The sequence below is a fragment of the Balaenoptera acutorostrata genome, chromosome 15 (assembly GCF_949987535.1).
Source record: "Balaenoptera acutorostrata chromosome 15, mBalAcu1.1, whole genome shotgun sequence".
NCBI lineage: Eukaryota > Metazoa > Chordata > Mammalia > Artiodactyla > Balaenopteridae > Balaenoptera > Balaenoptera acutorostrata.
In genome coordinates, this window is record NC_080078.1 from 40648429 (window position 1) to 40666702 (window position 18274).

An 18274-nucleotide genomic window follows, 5' to 3' on the forward strand; every position below is an offset into this window, starting at 1 on the left:
CATGATGTGGTTAAAGAGAAACAATATAAGAAAAGATGGTGGATGATAACAGTATTTGTTTCCAGCAAAGACATTATGGATGATTTGGTAGGGGCTGTGAGATTTGCGCCTGGTTTGAAGACTTAGATTGGTGGGCATACAGGAAAAAAATCACAGGACTTCATGACACAAACATGAAATTAATACCTGGTGAGGGGCTTCCCTGGTGGCGCAGTGGTTGAGAATCTGCCTGCTAATGCACGGGACACGGGTTCAAGCCCTGGTCTGGGAAGATCCCACATGCCGCGGAGCAACTAGGCCTGTGAGCCACAACTACTGAGCCTGCGCGTCTGGAGCCTGTGCTCCACAACAAGAGAGGCCATGACAGTGAGAGGCCCGCGCACCGCGATGAAGAGTGGCCCCCGCTTGTCGCAACTAGAGAAAGCCCTCGCACAGAAACGAAGGCCCAACACAGCCAAAAATAAATAAATAAATAAATAAATTTTTTAAAAAACCAAAAAAAAGGCAAATGAGTTTTTTTAAAAAACAAAACAAAACGAAACCTGGTGAGTCGTCGACCACCATAAGTGCTTGCCTCCAGTGGCTGCAGAATTTTTAAAAAATGAACATTTATTATTCTATCATATAAAAAATAAGATCGGGCTTCCCTGGTGGTGCAGTGGTTGAGAATCTGCCTGCTAATGCAGGGGACACGGGTTTGAGCCCTGGTCTGGGAAGGTCCCACATGCCGCGGAGCAACTAGGCCCGTGAGCCACAACCACTGAGCCTGCGCGTCTGGAGCCTGTGCTCCGCAACAGGAGAGGCCACGATAGTGAGAGACCCGCGCTCTGCGATGAGGAGTGGCCCCCGCTTGCCGCAACTAGAGAAAGCCCTAGCACAGAAACAAAGACCCAACATAGCAATCAATCAATCAATCAATAATAAAATAAATCTTTAAAAAAAAATAAGATCATACAGGTAAAATTTTGGCAAACCTGAGAAGAGAAAAAAGATCATCTATAATCCCATTCATGAAACACAACTGCTTTTCACATTTTAGTGTAGTTCCATCTGTTTTTTTCCCCAGGGAAGTAAAGTAATGTGTGTGTGTGTGTGTGTGTGTGTGTGTGTGTATTTATACATACATACATATATATATGTATCTGAACATATATATATGTAATACACATCATATATACACACACCGCAAGTACAAACACACACACATTCTCACCTTTATTGCAGTATAATTTACATGCTTTAAAATTCACACATTTTAAGTGTGAGGGTTGACAAGTTTTGACAAATGTATGCACCCGAGTAACCACCACTATACTAAAGATTAGAACATTTTCTTTTCCCCCAAAGATCCATCATCCCTTTACCCCACGCGCCCCAGGCCCTTCCTTCAGGCAATCACTGACTCATGTCTGTAGCCTTGGACTAGTTTTGCCTGTTCCAAAACTTCACATAAATGCAATCAAGTGTGTACTCTTTTGTCTCTGGCCTCTGTTGCTCAAGGTATTTTTGAGGTTTATCATGTTAGCTTGTATGTACCAGTGGTTTATTCCTTTTTATATCTGATTAACATTCTATTATAAGAATATACAAGAATTTGTTTATTCAGTCACCTGTTAATGGACATTTGGGTTGTTTCTGGTTTCTGGTTTGGGGATATCGTGAATAAAGCAACTATGAAATTCCTGTACCAGTCTTTTTGTGATGTTTTTTTTTTTTTTTTAATTTATTTATTATTTATGGCTGTATTGGGTCTTCGTTTCTGTGCGAGGGCCTTCTCCAGCTGCGGCAAGCGGGGGCCACTCTTCACCGCGGTGCACGGGCCTCCCACCATCGCGGCCTCTCTCGCTGCGGAGCACAGGCTCCAGACGCGCAGGCTCAGCAATTGTGGCTCACGGGCCCAGCCGCTCCGCGGCATGTGGGATCTTCCCAGACCAGGGCCCGAACCCGCACCCCCCGCATCGGCAGGCAGACTCCCAACCACTGCGCCACCAAGGAAGCCCCTTGTGATGTTTTCATTCATCTTTGGTAAACACCTGGAAGTGGAATTACTGGGTCATAGGGTGGGTCTCACTCTATGGAAAACTACCAAACAATTTTCCAAAGTGGTGTAGCATTTACAATGTACAGAATTCGATTGCTCCACATCCTCGTCAACACTTAGTATTGCTGCTTTTTTTTTTCAAGCGTTTTTTAAATTTTATTTATTTATTTATTTTTGGCTGCGTTGGGTCTTTGTTGCTGCATGCGCGCTTTCTCTAGTTGCGGCGAGCAGGGGCTACCCTTCATCGCAGTGCGTGGGCTCCTCATTGCGGTGGCTTCTCTTGTTGCAGAGCACGGGCTCTGGGCGCGTGGGCTCGGTAGCTGTGGCTCACGGGCTCAGTAGTTGTGGCATAAGGGTGCATTTGCTCCGAAGCATATGAGATCTTCCCAGACCAGGGATCAAACCCGTGTCCCCTGCATTGGCAGGCGGATTCTTAACCACTGTGCCACCAGGGAAGTCCCATTTTGCTCCATTTTTTGATTTTAGCTATCCGTGTGAGTGTGTGGTGGTTTTAATTTGCATTTCCCTGATCACTAATGATGTTGAGCATTGTTTCACAGACGTGTTTTCATAGTTGTAATTCTTTGTATTCATTGCTTTTAAAATTTATACTTAATATTACCATTCTTCTCTGTTACCTTGTAGTCTTCATGACCACTATATTAATGGCTTCTAATAGTCCAATGAGGGAATTCTATACAATTTATTTAATCATTCCTCTATTAGACATTTATATGATTTCCAATTTCCCACATTTCTAAATAACACTGAAATTCACATGTGAGTGCATAGATTTCCCCCATATTTTAGATTATTTCCTTTAAATTAATGACAGAATAAAATGATCAGGTCCAAGGCATTTTTGTGGCTTCGGGAGGGTAAAATATGAGGTGAACATTGAGACCACTGTCTTCAAAGGCACAAGCTGAGCCCCCGTTCCCATCTCAGTTCTGTGCTGGGGTCTCGGAAGGGGACCCCTTTCATGAATGTGAGCCTTTTGTCGAGAGGCAGAGCTAATGATGGCTTTGCAGCCAAATACATTTTGAGTCCTGGGTGATGCTGTTATTGACACCAGGCTCCAATACAATGGGCTTCGTTCTCCCACCAGCCATGTTGAAATATGGGGCAAGAAGAACTCAGGTGCCCTGTCCCCTAAGAATGATCTATGCAGGTGCCCAGCCAAGCAGCCTTGGGCCCCTCAGTAGCAGTTCCAGAATTTCTGTACGTGACGCGTCCGACTGAAGGGGGTGGGAACTTGCCTTGAAGGGTATTTTGATGCCATGCCCAGTGTTTTCATCTGGGCTGGGTGTTTGTTGGGGGCCTCGGGAGAACTGGTGATGATGGAGAGGTGCGTGTGGAAAGAGTGGGGGGCTATGGCCCCCTGCAAAGCAGTGGGTTGATCCTGCCTAGTCCAGCCGTGAGGCTGGGCACCCTGGAAAGCATATTCATCCCATCGGCCAGCAGAGACCCTTATCAACCCCTCTCCAACCATCCCACAGCCGCCCAAACCTAATAAGAACCATATTTTATATGGTGTCTGGTCCCCCTCCAAATTCTTATTTCAGGAAGAATCGTCCAGGGAGGTGGAAACCAGGAGGAATTTGCATGGCAAATCAGTCCCCTGCAGGTACCACATTCAGGCCTCCAGCGTGGAAGAAAAGGCCTTGGGGCCAGCTTGCCGAGGCCCCTTCTTCCCGCTGGCCTCCTCCTGAGAGTGTCAGCTGAGCTCCTGCGTTTCCTCAAGGTGTCCTTGATGACACTCCAAAAGGTCACCAGCAGAATGCCTCCCTCTGCCCTGAGACCCGACACTCACCAGCAATTCCCAGAAACTCCCGATTGTACTAAGCCACTTTGTCTTTCCTCCTCTAAATGTGAACTTATCAAGGACAAAAACCATTCCTTATTCACCATGTCCTAGTTTGGGTTCCCCTCAAAGCAGACCCTGAAAAGAGGATTCAAGGGAAAGTCCTTTACTTGGGGGCTGACCCCAGGAAATTCTGGTAGCGGAGTGGGGGGAAGTGAGTCAGGAGAGAGGCAGCAAGAGAGGATGTGTAACCAAGGCGGTGACCACTGCGGGCAACTGAGGCTCGGTCCCAGGGGACCTCTGGGAGATGGTACAGAGCCCTCCTCCAAATGACCACACCTGAGCAGGAGGGCGACCAGGTGGGGAGACTTTAACCCCTGACCTTGCAGCTGCACCGCCTCCAGGCAGGGTGGGCTCCAGCAGCTGGAAAAAGCCACCCAGCAAAGAGACACAGGTGCTGGCAGCTCTGTCAGCTCCCTAGTGCACCGAAGGGGTGAAGCCAGGAGGCTGCAGGCAACCAGGGCACAGACAGCATCAGCCGTGCCTCACCAGCACGACTTGGCACCCGCAAGGGACAGATCCTCAACGGAGCGGGTTGTTTGAACCCAGAGGGTTGGAGGTACCCCCGGAAGTCAGTTTGTGAAGGAAAGCTGTATAAAAGATGGGTTTGTTTTAACTGCTTTGACCCCGGCCAGGCAGGGGCAGGGACCCCCAGCATCGGGGGGTTTCAAAGCTGCTCCCAGGCTTGCAGGACAGACACCTTACTGCCTCTCCAGCAGTGCTGGCCCAGAACAGCACCCAGAGAGGTTCAGTTCTTGGTGGGGGGGTGTCCCCTGACACCAGCAGGGACAGCAGGCTGTGTGTGGGCCGCCCCAGGGTGTGACATCACAATGCAGTCCATTCAGGATCTGGGGACTGACTTGCCCCTGGGCCCGGATATAAGCTGAGCCCCCAAGGCTGGCCTGCACTTGCGGGGCCAGGCAACCGAGACACGCTGACCTTCGGCGCCGACCTTCCAGGCACCCTCGGTGAGTACTCAGGCTTCCCGAGAGCTGTGTACACAGAGACAGCCCGTGGTGGGTGGGCCGAGCCCTTCGGGTCTCATACTCAGAACAGCATTATCCAGTCTGGGGGCCAGGACTGTACCAGGACCAGCCCAGGGCCCTTCCTGGGGAAGCCAGCTCACCCCACCCAGGCACCCCTTTTCCAGCCCCTGCCTGTGGGGTTACTGGCTGCAGGAAGTGATATTCTAATCATCTCCAAGGCCTGCTTTGCCATCTGGCCCCGCTCCCTTGGGCAAAGGTCAGCGGTGTGCTTGCTAGAGGTCCGGGGGAGGATGGCCAGGCTCTCAGATGACAGATCCCAGGGAGGTCGTAGGCCGTCCTCGGGCCCAGGACACACTCACAGCCGTGTGAGCAGGTGGAGCCTTGGTGGCGCGAGGGATGCTGAAACCACGGCCCCTCCAGACACGCACACCAGGACCCTTCCTCTCTGTACACGCTGCTTCTCTGGCGGTTTTTAAATCAACTCCCATGGCCCTCAGGTGTGTCAGGACTCTTCCTCCCCTTCCGGGACAGTGAGGGAGACTTGAGCCGCTGGTGGGAAGTGGGTGGATGGATCAGGACCCCAAGAGAGCAGGCAACACGGAGGAAGGGGGTGGGGGTGAGGCAGGGACGAAAGCCACCTCTCGAGAGGACGCTGGCTCTTCCCAGCCGGGCCGCCAGCAGTCGGCCAAGGGTGGTCTGTGGCCAACAGTGGGGGACCCACGCAAGGGCACCAGGAGGCAGGGCCAGCCTCCCCGCAGCCCCCTTGCGCTCTCCTCCAGCCTGTCCATCCATCAGCTTCAGGTGTCCAGACGGGCCACTCACCGTCTGTGACGGGGCACCCGCAGGTCCCCACAGCATGCCTCGCCTTCAGGGTGTTGTTCTGGGGCCCATGGTTTTGAGCAGCTCCTGGCTTTACCCGAGTGTGTCAGGCAGTAAGCGAGACGGGTGCGCAGAGAAACCTTTTACCCTGAGGCTTCACCATCACTCCTTCGTCTTCTTGGGATGCCTGACCCCTACCCCGACTCCTCACACGCGAGCCCCTGGTGTCGGTGGTCTCCAAGTCTGCTGAGAACACTGGCTCCACCCAGGTCCACTGACCGAGAAGAACAGTCTAGGGGCCAGAGATAGAGGGCCCCTGCGCCAGCCCCCATTTGGAGAGGTGGGAGGGAACACATGTGAAGCACCTACTGTGTGTCAGACCTACCTATGCCATTGCTCTTAATTCCTGCCACCAGGAAGGTGAAGCTTATAGACACAGAAGCCAAGAACTGTGTTTCAAGAGGGGCATTAACCTAGAATTTATATATACTCTGTGTTCAGACTGGCTCTCCAACATGAGAGCACTCTGAAAATAGAACGAGCTGCTTTGCCAGGCAGCCAGGGTGCACCTTTGGAAGCATCCAGGCAAGCCAGGTGCCTCCGCCAGCAGGGCTGGGACGCGACCCTTGTGATCAGTCGGGAGATGGACCAAACGATCTTTAAAGGCTGCTCTGGATCCCAGATTGCAGGATCTGGGTCTCAACACCTTGCTAATCTTCCACGTTTGAGTCCAACTGGGTCAGGCCTCCCAGGGCGGCTGCAAACTTCGTCAGGAGGGGAGAGCTGAAGGAATCACAGAGATCAGCTCTGTGGACCTGCGGGGCCCCAGGGGTCCAGGCTGGAAAAGGGTGTGGTCCAAGGCCACAGCCAATCCGCAGAATGAATGTTTGTTGAATGAATGAATGAAGGAGTGACAGCGCCAGGGTTGGAACCAGCCTGGATCTGAATCAGACATCCCTTCGCCCATCTCTCCTCCTTTCCTAAGACTCTTCCCGGTCAAATTATGCTTCGGCTAACACTTACTGAGCACCTGCTGTATGCCAAGTGTTGACAGAGAATATTTCATGCAGTCCTCCCCTAACCCGTCAGGTGGGTGTCCTCGCCCCCATTTCTCAGATGAGAATGATCAGGTACCTGCCCCAGAGGTTGGTGAACTTGCGGAGGTTTCACAAACGCTAAAAAACAACGCGGTCCCGCTAACTCCAGGAAGGGCATGCATCTCCACCTTCGGCCTCCCGGCGCGAGCAAGGAAGCACTGCTCGTCCTCACCTTCCTAACACAGACTGCCCACGACTTGACCGGTCTCTCAGGGGCTGTCTTAGCCCCGCCCCCCAGACTTTGGCCTGGCTGACATCGGGCTCCCCGTGGACCCTCCTGGTTCTCTGCCTGTGCGTCTCGCTCTGACAGGACACCAACAGATGTTATGTGCCAAGGAAGAAAATATGCTAATCGAAATCAGCTTCAGCTAATTGTAGCGATTTCCCTTCTGCGAGTTGCCCTGAAATAGTAGCCACGCTCTGTTCTTTTTCACATCAGGGAGCCCCAAATTGGCAGCTTAAATGAGGTTGCAAAGAAGGCAACTAAACAGCCTCTTTGCTGCCAGTTACTGTGAATGAGGCCTTGAACACGTTCTCCGGGCAAGACCCCAGCTCCGCTCTCTGTGCACTTGGCATCTCGCTGGGGATTATAGGGACCCGCTCTTGGGCTGGAAGAGCCTCACTGAATCCTGGGGAAAACCAGAACCTCAAGGGATGTAATGAAGTACCAAGCCCAAGAGCACACAGTCTGACCTTGAACCCTGGCTTACTTCTGATTTGTTCTATAGCCAGCGCCAGCCAATAGGACTTTCTGCATTGACAGAAACGTTCCCGTCGGCGCTGCCCCATATGGTAGCCACGAGCCACGTGTGGCTGTTGAGCTCTTGAAATGTGGCTCGTGGGACTGAGAAACTGCATTTTCAATTGTACTTAACCTTCATGTAAGTTTAAGTTTAAAGTAAGATAATAGCCTTGTCTGGCCAGTGGCCGCTGAACGGACGGTGCCTCTGTAGCCCTGCCAACTTCTGTGACTTCATCCCCACCCCACAGACCGGCCGCCCGTGCCTCAAGTAGGCAAAAGTGTCCCCCGCCCCTTGGCTGCACCCCCTTTCCTCTGGCTCAACATCAGGACCTCAGGTCAAGTATGTCTCCTCAGAGGGACCTTCCCCACCCCGACTCCAAATCGGTCCTTATCCCTCTGAAGTCATCATGTGTCTTAGTTCAGGCTGCCGGAACTAAATACCATCGACTGGGTGCCTTCTAAACAACACAAATGTACTGCTCCCCGTTCTGGAGGCTGGACGTCTGAGACCAGGGTGCCGGCAGGGTAGGGTGGCAGACGGCCACTTTTTCACGGATCCTCACGTGATGGAAAGACAGGGAGAGAGCTCTCTGGAGTCCCCTTGATGTGGGGACTCACCCCATTCACAAGGGCTCCACCCTAATCACCCCCCAAAGGCTCCACCTCCTAACACCATCACCCCAGGGGTTAGGATTTCCACCTGTGAATCTGGGGGGACACAAACATCCAGGCCACTGCATTGTGGTTGCGTGGTCTCCTGTCTATTGCTGTCTCCCTGGACAAGAACGTCAGTCCTGCGAGAGCAGGGGTGCTGTCTATGCTTGCACCTCCACCCGTGCCTGGAACAGCATTTGAAACAGCGCCTGGCAGGTGGCAAGTGCTCAGCACAGGGTCTGGAGCGAGTGAACACCCTGCAGATGGCCCGGTAGCCATTCCTCAGCTAAATAACAAAATGACTCCAAACTTAGTGGCTTCAAACACCAATGATGAGTTATTTCTCCTGATTCTGTGGGTGGGATACTTGGGCAGGGCTCAGCTCCATGTGATATCAGCGAGGGTCATGTGCTCAGCTGCATTTATCTGGGGGCTGGGCTGGATGAGGCGGCCCGAGAAGGAAGGCCCTACTCAACTCGTTTGGAGCTTACAGGTCCTCAGGCGGCATCCCCACAGGGTTAGCCTAGAGTCGGACTTGTTATATGGCAGCTGGCTTCTGCGGGAAGAAGCAGAGCCTCCAGGCCACTTGAGGGCCAAGCAGGGCACGGAAGCACCACTTCCAGCACACTCCTGGGCCCAAGCAAGTCAGGGGGCAGCCCAGATAAAAGGGGAGGGGAAACTGTCCACCGCTGATGGCCGAGGCAGCCGTACATGCAGGGAGGACCAGCTGATGTGGCCGCAGTTGCCACAAGGTGTTTCTCAGGCTGGAATGTGCACCAGACCACCTGGGGTCTTGTTAAAATGCGGATCCTGGGACTTCCCTCGTGGTCCAGTGGCGGTCCCTACGCTCCCAACACAGGGGGCACGGGTTCAATCCCTGGTCAGGGAACTAAGATCCCACATGCCACACCACGTGGCCAAAAAAAAAAAGTGCAGATCCTGATGCAGTATAGGGTGTAGCCTGAGCCTCCGCATTCCTAACGAGCTCCCAGGAGATGCCAAGCCTGCGTGTCCCCACCCACACGTGCTGGCGCAAGGCTCTCTTAGAGCACAGCCCATCAGCGCTGGCCCTCTGTTTAGGTTTGGCCTCACAGAGCCTCAAATACCGCCACAACTGCATCCCTCCACGGGGTTGAGCCTTGTGCCCTATTGCTGGGGTCCGTGTGATCTGTCCCTTCTCCTGGCACCCGGGCTTGCGCCCACACCATCATGGGGAACCATCCCACTCCACGTCCTGAACAACCCCCTGCACTTCACGCTTCCTCCTCCCATTTAACATTTGATGCTGCCCATGCCCCTGGCAAAATTGGTTGGGGCTCTTTCAGTTACAGGATTAGAACCAAACTCAAACTAGTTTAAGGGAAAAGGATTGATGGGTGCATGCAAGGGCTTCAGGAATGGCTGGATCCAGGGCCTCAGTGATTCCAGAAAAGTATTTGTCACCATCTTCAGCTCTGCTTTCTCCTGGGGTCTTGCTGGCAGACTCTCCAAAGTGAGGGAGAGACGCCCCTCTGCTTTGCACTTTCCAGCAAACGTGCCAGAGTTCTCTCTGGTTGGCCTTGTGAGGTCCCCTGCCCACAGTGAAGCAATCGCTGTGGCCAGGAGGATGTGTTACCTCACGGCCAGGCCTGGGTTCTGTGTAGGCCCTTGGAGCCAGGTGGTGAGACCAGCCCCCCCTGAGTCACATGGAACGAGGGCAGGAAAGGTGGGATTCTCTGTGGAAAACTGGACAGGAGGAAGAACTGCTGGGACGTCAGGAAATGCACGGTCGACATGAGACAGGTGCTCCATTATGGTGTGGGAAGCAGAGGGCAGGGGCCCTATCAGTTCCAGGGGGCTACCTGGGCCTCCTGTCTCCCAGCACAGACCCAGAGGGACTGCTGAGCTAAAGAAGAACTTTAGCATCAGAGGAGACCTGCAAATTAACCAAGGCATGTTCCACAGAACCCTGGCCCAGGGATGTGAACTGATGTTATTTCAAAGGCCGTGTGGTCCAGGAAGGTCAGGAGACAGGGGGTTAGGCCATGTCAGGGCCTTGAATAAGCTGGCAGACACTGTGAATTGACAGGAATTGGGGGGGAAAATTAGAGGCTATTGTTCTGTTGAGCACACTTTGGGAAATTATTAACCTAACTCTACCCCACTCATTTTATGGACGAAGCAACCAAGAAAGGGAAGCGACTTGGACAAGGTCATGCAGCTCTTCAGTTTCAGGCTGAGCCCCACCTGCTGCTACAGTGACCTATGTGATGCTGCATAGACGCATCACCTTGTGCCTCAGGGGGCCCTGTCCCAGCCCTGCTGGTTTTCCTTCCTCTGGAAGGCGTTCTCTTTTCTCTTAGACATCCCCGCACAAAGGCCCTGTGAGGGGCTGCCGGCGCCCAGAGGGCTGCCCAGACCTGAAGGGACTATGGAAAGTGCAGGAAGCGCGTGGGTCTGCACTTAGGAAATCGCGGCCTCCTGACAGGCAAGGTGGCCGCATTGTGAGGTTGAAGAGGCTCGATGCCTGCACAGACATGGAAGAGTCAGCAACAGCCAGGGGTGCCAAGCCCGTCAGGCAGGAGGGGCCAGAAGGAAGGTCGTGTTCCTGGAACCAAGCATGCACTCTAAATCCAGACAGAGGTTGTGCGTCAGGGCCGCAGCGAGCTGACGTGCATGACGGCTATAACAACATCGTGTTTGAGGACCTGGTCTGGGCACTTCTCAACCACTCCAAGACCCGCATTCATAAAGACAAAGCGGCTGTCGGTTAGTCGGTGGGACTCACAAGTATTAGCTACACACGGAGGATTCAGGGTCTTCTCCTTGCTGAGTTCACCATCTTGGCTCTGTTATTAAACTCTCTAAGTCTCAGTTTCTTCATCTGTTAAATAGAGCTAAAACGCATTCCTGCCTCATGGCTCTGTTAGGAGGATTAAATAAGCCTGTAGCAAAGGCTCCTGAAGTGGCCGCGGGAATGGAGAGGTGGGATCAGGGCCAGGTTCCCGGCTGCTAAGGGGCAAAGTTAAAATCAGACTGTGTCCAGCCAATGCCTCTGCGCGGCTCCCTCCGGCCCCTACACTGCCACTCAGAGAAAAGCAGCATCTGTGAGCAGACAGCGGTGGCTCGGAGCCCAGAGAGGTGCAAAGGGCTTCTCCATATGGGGCAGGGGGTGTGTGGCATATGTGTCCCTGGTCACTTCGAGGTGACTCTATCCGAAGGCCAGGCGGAGAAGCAGATGTCGTGAGCAGAGTGGGGTGTGTGTACCTAACCCTTGAGAGCAGAGCCAGCGCCAAGCATGGCTTGGTGGACTTCGGCCATCAGCACTCAAGGCCACCCAGAGGGAAGGGACTGGAGTCCACACCTTGGCATTTTGGGCCGGGTTTGCACACACAGGAAGTCAAGCCTTCACCAGCAGATGCTTTGACAGTTGAAAGTCCCAGTGGGGACTGAAGGGGAGATGCTGGGACTGTCTGGCCACTGAGTGGGGGATGGGAGCAGAGGCGGGAATGGTGGTTACCTGCTTGTAGATACACTTCGTGGGGAAGGTCAAACCACGTCCCCAGGAAACCGTGTCCGAGGTTGAAGATGAGAACCACTCTTGTAAGAGATGAGAGTGGCAGCAGAGGTTCCTAATCTGGGGCGCTGGTCTACAACCCCCAAAAACAGATGTCAAATTTTATTTATATGTGCAGGTGGGGCGTTTTTCTGGAAGGAGAGTCTATAGTAGGAGAGGCAAACTGGTGGCGTGGCTTGGTTTTGTTGGGTCCACACTGTGTTTCAGGTATTTGAATTTCTGCCCAACATTTAAAAATTGGGAACTTGCATATAAAAATCAAAACTTTTGTGGGGCTTCCCTGGTGGTGCAGTGGTTAAGATTCTGCGCTCCCAATGCAGGAGAGCCCCGGTTCGATCCCTGGTCAGGGAACTAGATCCCACATGCACACCGCAACTAAGAGTTCGCATGCCACAACTGAGGAGCACATGTGCCACAACTAAGGAGCTGGCGAGCTGCAACTAACACCTGGCGCAACCAAATGAATAAATTAATTTTTTAAAAAAGTTTAGGGGCTTCCCTGGTGGCGCAGTGGTTGAGAATCTGCCTGCCAATGCAGGGGACACGGGTTCAAGCCCTGGTCTGGGAGGATCCCACATGCCGCAGAGCAACTAGGCCCGTGAGCCACAACTACTGAGCCTGCGCGTCTGGAGCTTGTGCTCCGCAACAAGAGAGGCTGCGACAGTGAGAGGCCCACGCACCGCGATGAAGAGTGGCCCCCGCTCACCGCAACTAGAGAAAGCCCACGCGCAGAAACGAAGACCCAACACAGCCATAAATAAATAAATAAATAAATAAATAAAAATTTTTTAAAAGTTGAAAAAAAATAAAAATAAAAAATGTTGGTGTCTCTCGAAATAACTCACAAGATCTGGCCACCTGGGACCCACACCCCTGAGAGGGGCTACCTCATTAAGGTGGGGTGTGGGGCCCCAGATGGCCACATCCGCACCACCTGTGGCCGCCTTGATGAACCCCAAATGCTACTCCACACTAACCATTGCCCTTGCACTGTCTTTCCTCACGGATTTATTTTGTTCACTTGCCTGGATCCTCTGGCTTTTGCGTTTGTAACCCCTAATGTGAACTTTGAACAGAGGCTCAAAATGGTGTGTTTTCAACAAAGGCCATTGAAACTGAGATCCCTTCCAGCCTAAACTCTTCCCTGACAATCCAGGGTGGAGATTGATGCTTAGTAGGGGCAGATCACAGCCCTGCCAACACCAGGGAATGCAGAATCTCTTCCTCGGAAGGAATGTAGTTATGCTCTGGGTCCAGGAGCGTGTTTACAGACGGGCAGGCTTATCTCGTGATGGCTACAGAACACCCAAAGGTCTCCAGAAATAACTGAAACTCCTCCGTATAGTCTCTGCAAGGGTCCTCTTTACAAAACACATAGTTCGTGTTCTGCTCAGATGATAATGTAATGAGTGAAACCAATGGCAATCTTTGGGGAAACCTTTCTTTATGGCCTCGAGAACCTGGCTTTTGAAAGCGGACAAATCAGAAAGAGAACAGAACTCTGGCTGAGACCTCCTCTCTGAAGCCAGAGCTAACAAGACTCTGAGTCTTAAGTAGGACTTTGCATTTGGGAAGATGGGGCAAGTCACTCAGAGCTGCTTTCTGAGTTGAGACTCACAGGTGCATAGACGCCTATTCTCACAACACTTAGAAGGTACTGGACCTGCTGCGCTGAGGACCCAGACAAGGGCAGGCACACAAGTGTGAGAGCAAAGGGATAAAGGAAAGTGGAGTCTTGGACTAGAACTTGGACTAGAATCTTGGAATCTTGCCAAAGAGCAAGTAGAAGACACATATGTACAGGCCTTGCATGTCTTAGAATGGACGGAACATACGGCTTAAAATGCGGCACGATAGCAGGTTTCCTCCTGTACAATGGCCGGCAGCTGCAGCCCTTGCTCGTATCTGCACCAGAGCAGAGGAATTCAGTCCAGAGCTGGGAGGAGAGAACGTGATTGTCCAGAAATCCAGCTGAAGACTTTCTTGATGACTCAGTGTTTGGGAACCAGATGTTAGTCCAAACACAGTCAGGTTTGAGGCCTGGTGATGCCCCAGGCCAGTTAATGTGTCATATCTGTAAAGGGGGCCATGGTAGACCCTGCTCCCTCGCGCTGCCGGGGAGATTAAATGAGATGATACACAAGAAGAGCTTCCCATGGCCCTGGAAGCCGGACCAGCGCTAACTGCTCTCTCGGGCTGGATTTCCCAGTCACCGACCCTGAGAATCTGATTTGAGTGCAAGAAGTAATTTTCGAGGGGATCCGGGTCACACCAGGGGGGCAGAGGGAAGGGAGGCAGGGAAGGGACAGCGGTGCGGTGCTCAGAGCAGGTCGCCGCCTGGGGCCATCCACCTGTGGGTCCCCACCAGAGCTGTGCAGGGACTGGTTGCTTATCCACCTGCAGGTCCCTGCGGTGGGAACCGCGAGCCCCGCCCGAGGGGACGTGGGCGGGCGGGGACGGCCTCTGAGAAAACCGCCTTAGTTGTTGTGATTCTTCGAATTCCGACCTGGGAGAGGCAGGAGCCCCGCAGACCTCAGCTCACATCCATCCCTGCCCTCTACTGGCTGCGTGACCCTCTCTGCCTCTCCGGGCCTCGGTTTCCCCATCACTCAGAATGGGAACAATTCCCCACTGCTGCCCAGTTAAGTCTGAGGATTAAGTGTGACCACAGCCACGGACAGGGAGAGGCGGTCGGTACCCTGCAAACGTGAGGCCCTTGATTGCGTTCCCCTCACTTCCCCGCAGTGGATGTTCTGTTCTTGCCCCAGGGTGAGCCCAGCCGGCAAAGACGGTCCATCCAGAGGAGCAAGACACGCTGAATCCAAACTAGTGTTTGCCTCCGAGGCGACTTGTGAGTGATGCGCTGCCCTACAGCAATGATCTGCCGGCCGTGTGTTATCAGGCTGTTTCCCCTCTAGCTCCGTGGGTCTGTGGCTTTCATATCCAGAGAGGGAGGCAGAAGGGATGGCCTGAAAGGGGCCAAGCCAGGAGAGACATCCCAACAGGAAGAATTTCTGACCCTGCAGCTCACCGGGCAGCCCAGGGTCCAGAGTGTGGGCGGACCTAGGGGCTTCTGCTGAGTCAGAGGCGGGGAGAGAGCTGCCGGGAGAAATGCAGGATGCCCGGCAGAAACTGAATTTCAGATAAACTACAAATAACTTCTTTAGAATAAGTATGCCTTGTGAAATACTTGGGTCAGATTTAACATTAACAAGTTATTTGTTTATCTGAAATACAAATTTAACTGGGCATCTTGTATTTTTATTTCCTAAACCTGGCCACCCTAGTCTGGAAGACCAAACCCTCACAGGAGGTTTGGGTTAGAAATCAGCCCAGCGACCATCCAGCCGGCCCTGCAGGCCAAGGGGAGAGGAGAAGGGTCACCCGACCCCGGATTGGGCCTCCGGGGGCTTCACCCCAGGGCCTGTAACCACCCCCCTCAATTGAATCGCTGTTACCATAAAGCATCGTTAACCGTGCAGTGGAGTCGGTCACAAATGCACTCGCGCTGCACCCACACGTGCAAAGAAAATGCACTTCTTTGTTCTTACGCAGTGGGGTCCAGGCAAACATAGGCTAGCCGGTCAGTTCCGGCAAGCAGACCTGAGACCAGGATGCAGGTGCACGTGGCCCGGAGAGGGGGAGGGGGGAGGGGAGCAGGAGGGGGAGGAGCGAGCAAAGCTGTTGCCACTGGGGGGCCCGCCCGCTGGATCTCACAGGAGCCCGGGAGCAGCAATGGTGCTAGAAAGCGGGTCCCGCCCCAGATGAGGGCACCGGGCTTTGTACTCAGTGTCAGGGTCACAGGCGTCTCCACGGGTGGCCGCTTCCACTGCAGGGCCGAGAGAGCCGCCGCTGAGTGTGGGAGTGTGGGTGGCAGTACTTTTAGCAGCCGGGCCATAGGTGCTCCGGCTGGTCCAGGGGACCTGGGCGTGCGCCAACCGCACCTAGTACGCGCTCTGTCTTCAGTTTCACGCTGTGTCCTTTCAGTGTGAGCAGTCAGCTATCCAGGCCGATTTAAAGAGTCTCTTTTGGGAGATGGTCTCCTTAGCAACCGCTCTCCCCCTCCCCAGCCTCCCTAAGGAGTTCTCTGGCTGTGGGGCTGGGCAGCGATGCTTATGCGTCTTTAAGGAGGGGAGGGGGCAGGGCTTTGAGAGCTCGTGGTGTCTGCAGGATGATGGCCTGACCCCTAAGGCAGTGGCTGCTCTGGGGGTCATCAGCCCTTTCTGGTCTTGTAGGGATATTTTGGCACCCGGTGCTGGAGTCTATGGCTCGGCCATTGCCCTGGTTGTAAGGTCCCCATTCCTGGGACCGCTTCATCCAGATGCCAGACTCTGGCTCATCCATCAGCCCTCAAAGCATCTTCTGCCTGGTGCTCAGGCTCATGTATCCAGCAGTTGCTCACGGCCGCTGCACCACTGACCCAAACACCTTGGAAGCAGCCTGTTCTTGTCATCTCTTGATAAGCCCAGTGAAGCAGGCCACTGGGTCTCATGCACCATTCTCAGGGCCTGGCCAGGGTGCCAGAACTTTCCCTCTGGAATCTTACGTGTCTGCCCACTATGGGATTTTTGTCCCAGAGAGGGAGCTCCCTGCCCTATTACCTGCTTCCCAAACAACCTGTTCTCTCTTGTGGGTAATGGGGTGAGCTTTCTCCTTCCTCTTTCTAGAATCTGCGGCAGAAAAGGTAGATTCTCTCTTCTTTCTTTCTTCTGGGGAAGCTCTTTCTCCTTGTCTCTGGGGCTATAATGGCAGAGAGAGGAGGAATCTAAAGCTCTACCCAAAAGGGGGTATAAATCAAGAGGTGAACAAAACTGATCTGTTACAGCACACCCATGTTCATAGCAGAATTATCCACAATAGCTAAAAGGTGGAAGCAACCCAAATGTCCATCGATGGGTGAATAATGATAAAATGTGGTCTGTGCATAAAATGGGATATTATTATTCAGCCTTAAAATTCTAACACTTGATGCAATATAGATGAACCGTAAGGACAGTATGCTAAGTGAAATAAGCCAGTCACAAATAGACAAATACTGTACGATTCCACTCATATGAGGTCCCTAGAGGAGTCACATTCGTAGAGACAGAAAGTAGCATGGTGGTTGCCAGGGGCCGGGGGAGCTGTTGTTTAACTCCAGTACGAAAAAGTTCTGGGAATGGATCACACAACAATGTGAATATACTTAACTCTACTGAACTGTACACTTTTAAAATGGCTAAGATGGTAAATTTTACGTTACGTATATTTTTACCACAATTGAAAGTTAAAAGTGAGGAAAAAAATATCTGTTACAAAAGCAGATGTCCATGGAGGGTAGCTAATACACTCATCCGTTCCTTAGGTGACGTATTTTATTAGATCAGCCCTGGATCCTTTGCAGAGAACAGGGCCCCAAAGAAGAGGAAATACTTTCATGAAAGAAAAATGCAACCAGGAACAGTCTCAGCTAGAACCACCACCCGGACAAAGGCTATCCAGCAGAGACAGGATTTTAGAGACAGGGCAATTATATTTAGGGAAAGGGGGTTAGGAGACTGAGAATCATGAGACAGGAGAGGTGACAGCTGGAGAAGCTGTGGCTTCTTCAGGGGACCGTTGCAGGTGGTCTCAGCTGCAGGCTGCGATCTTAGCTCAGGTCTATAAAGCCTTACTCAGAACCGCTGGGGCCACAAGTTTTGGGGGACTCAGATTTTTTTGGATTTTAGAAAAGCAATGTGGTGCCTATTCTGTGCATCCAAGACCATTCCCAGCAGAGTCTGGCTCGGCACCCTGTAAACAAAGCCATTAATATGCCTGTGGTAAAATGTATAAATATTCACACTAAGTGGGATAATAAAGACTATAAATAGCCTCATGTCAGTTCAGACTAGGTTTTGCTGCCAAAGAAGTTTCAAAAACAAAAAAAATCTTCTGGTTTCCAGAGCTTTTTGGATTCTGGATTTGAAAATGGCAGAATAGGGATTGGGGATGTGCGTGAAGTCTGCACCATCTACAGACTATAAATTAACAAAGACACATGATTTTGGGAGGGACCAGAATGATGAGTTCCAGTGAACCCAATGTTCGGATTTTATAAATATGAAACAAAAGCTTCTCGCCCAAGGTCACACTCCTGGTCGTGGGCAGAGCTGGGATCAGACTCAGGTCTCCTATGCCCAACCAGCACACCCAGTAGGGGTCTAGCCGAGGCCTTCAGACCCAGATTGCGCTTTGAGTGGAGTCTGGAATCCATGAAGCCAACCCTCCCTCTCCTTTCTAGTTCCCTGAAGAGGGGACCTCTTGACTCTAGGCATGTCCTCCCGCATAGCTGAGTTCACCTTGTTAAATTTTCTCTGGGAAAGGCACCCACGGAAGGACTTGTCCTACAGGTTCATAGACAACTCAATGCCTTGCATATAGATGGTGCTCAGTAAAGATCTGCAGAATCATTTAATTTTTGGGGGGTATTCATCACTTGTAGACCCATCTAGAGAAAGAGCTATAATTAAAAGGCCATGTGGGGGCTTCCCTGG

The 18274-nt window shown here is 52.4% G+C and overlaps 1 protein-coding gene across 1 annotated transcript in view; it reads left to right on the forward strand.

Moving 5' to 3' along the window:
* The first annotated feature begins 4819 nt into the window (after positions 1–4819).
* BANF2 (BANF family member 2) overlaps positions 4820–18274 on the forward strand; it is a 31531-nt gene continuing 18076 nt past the window's right edge. The window contains exon 1 of the mRNA XM_007181837.2: positions 4820–4873. The gene's annotated coding sequence lies outside the window, so the exon portion shown is untranslated. The remainder of the gene's footprint in view (positions 4874–18274) is intronic.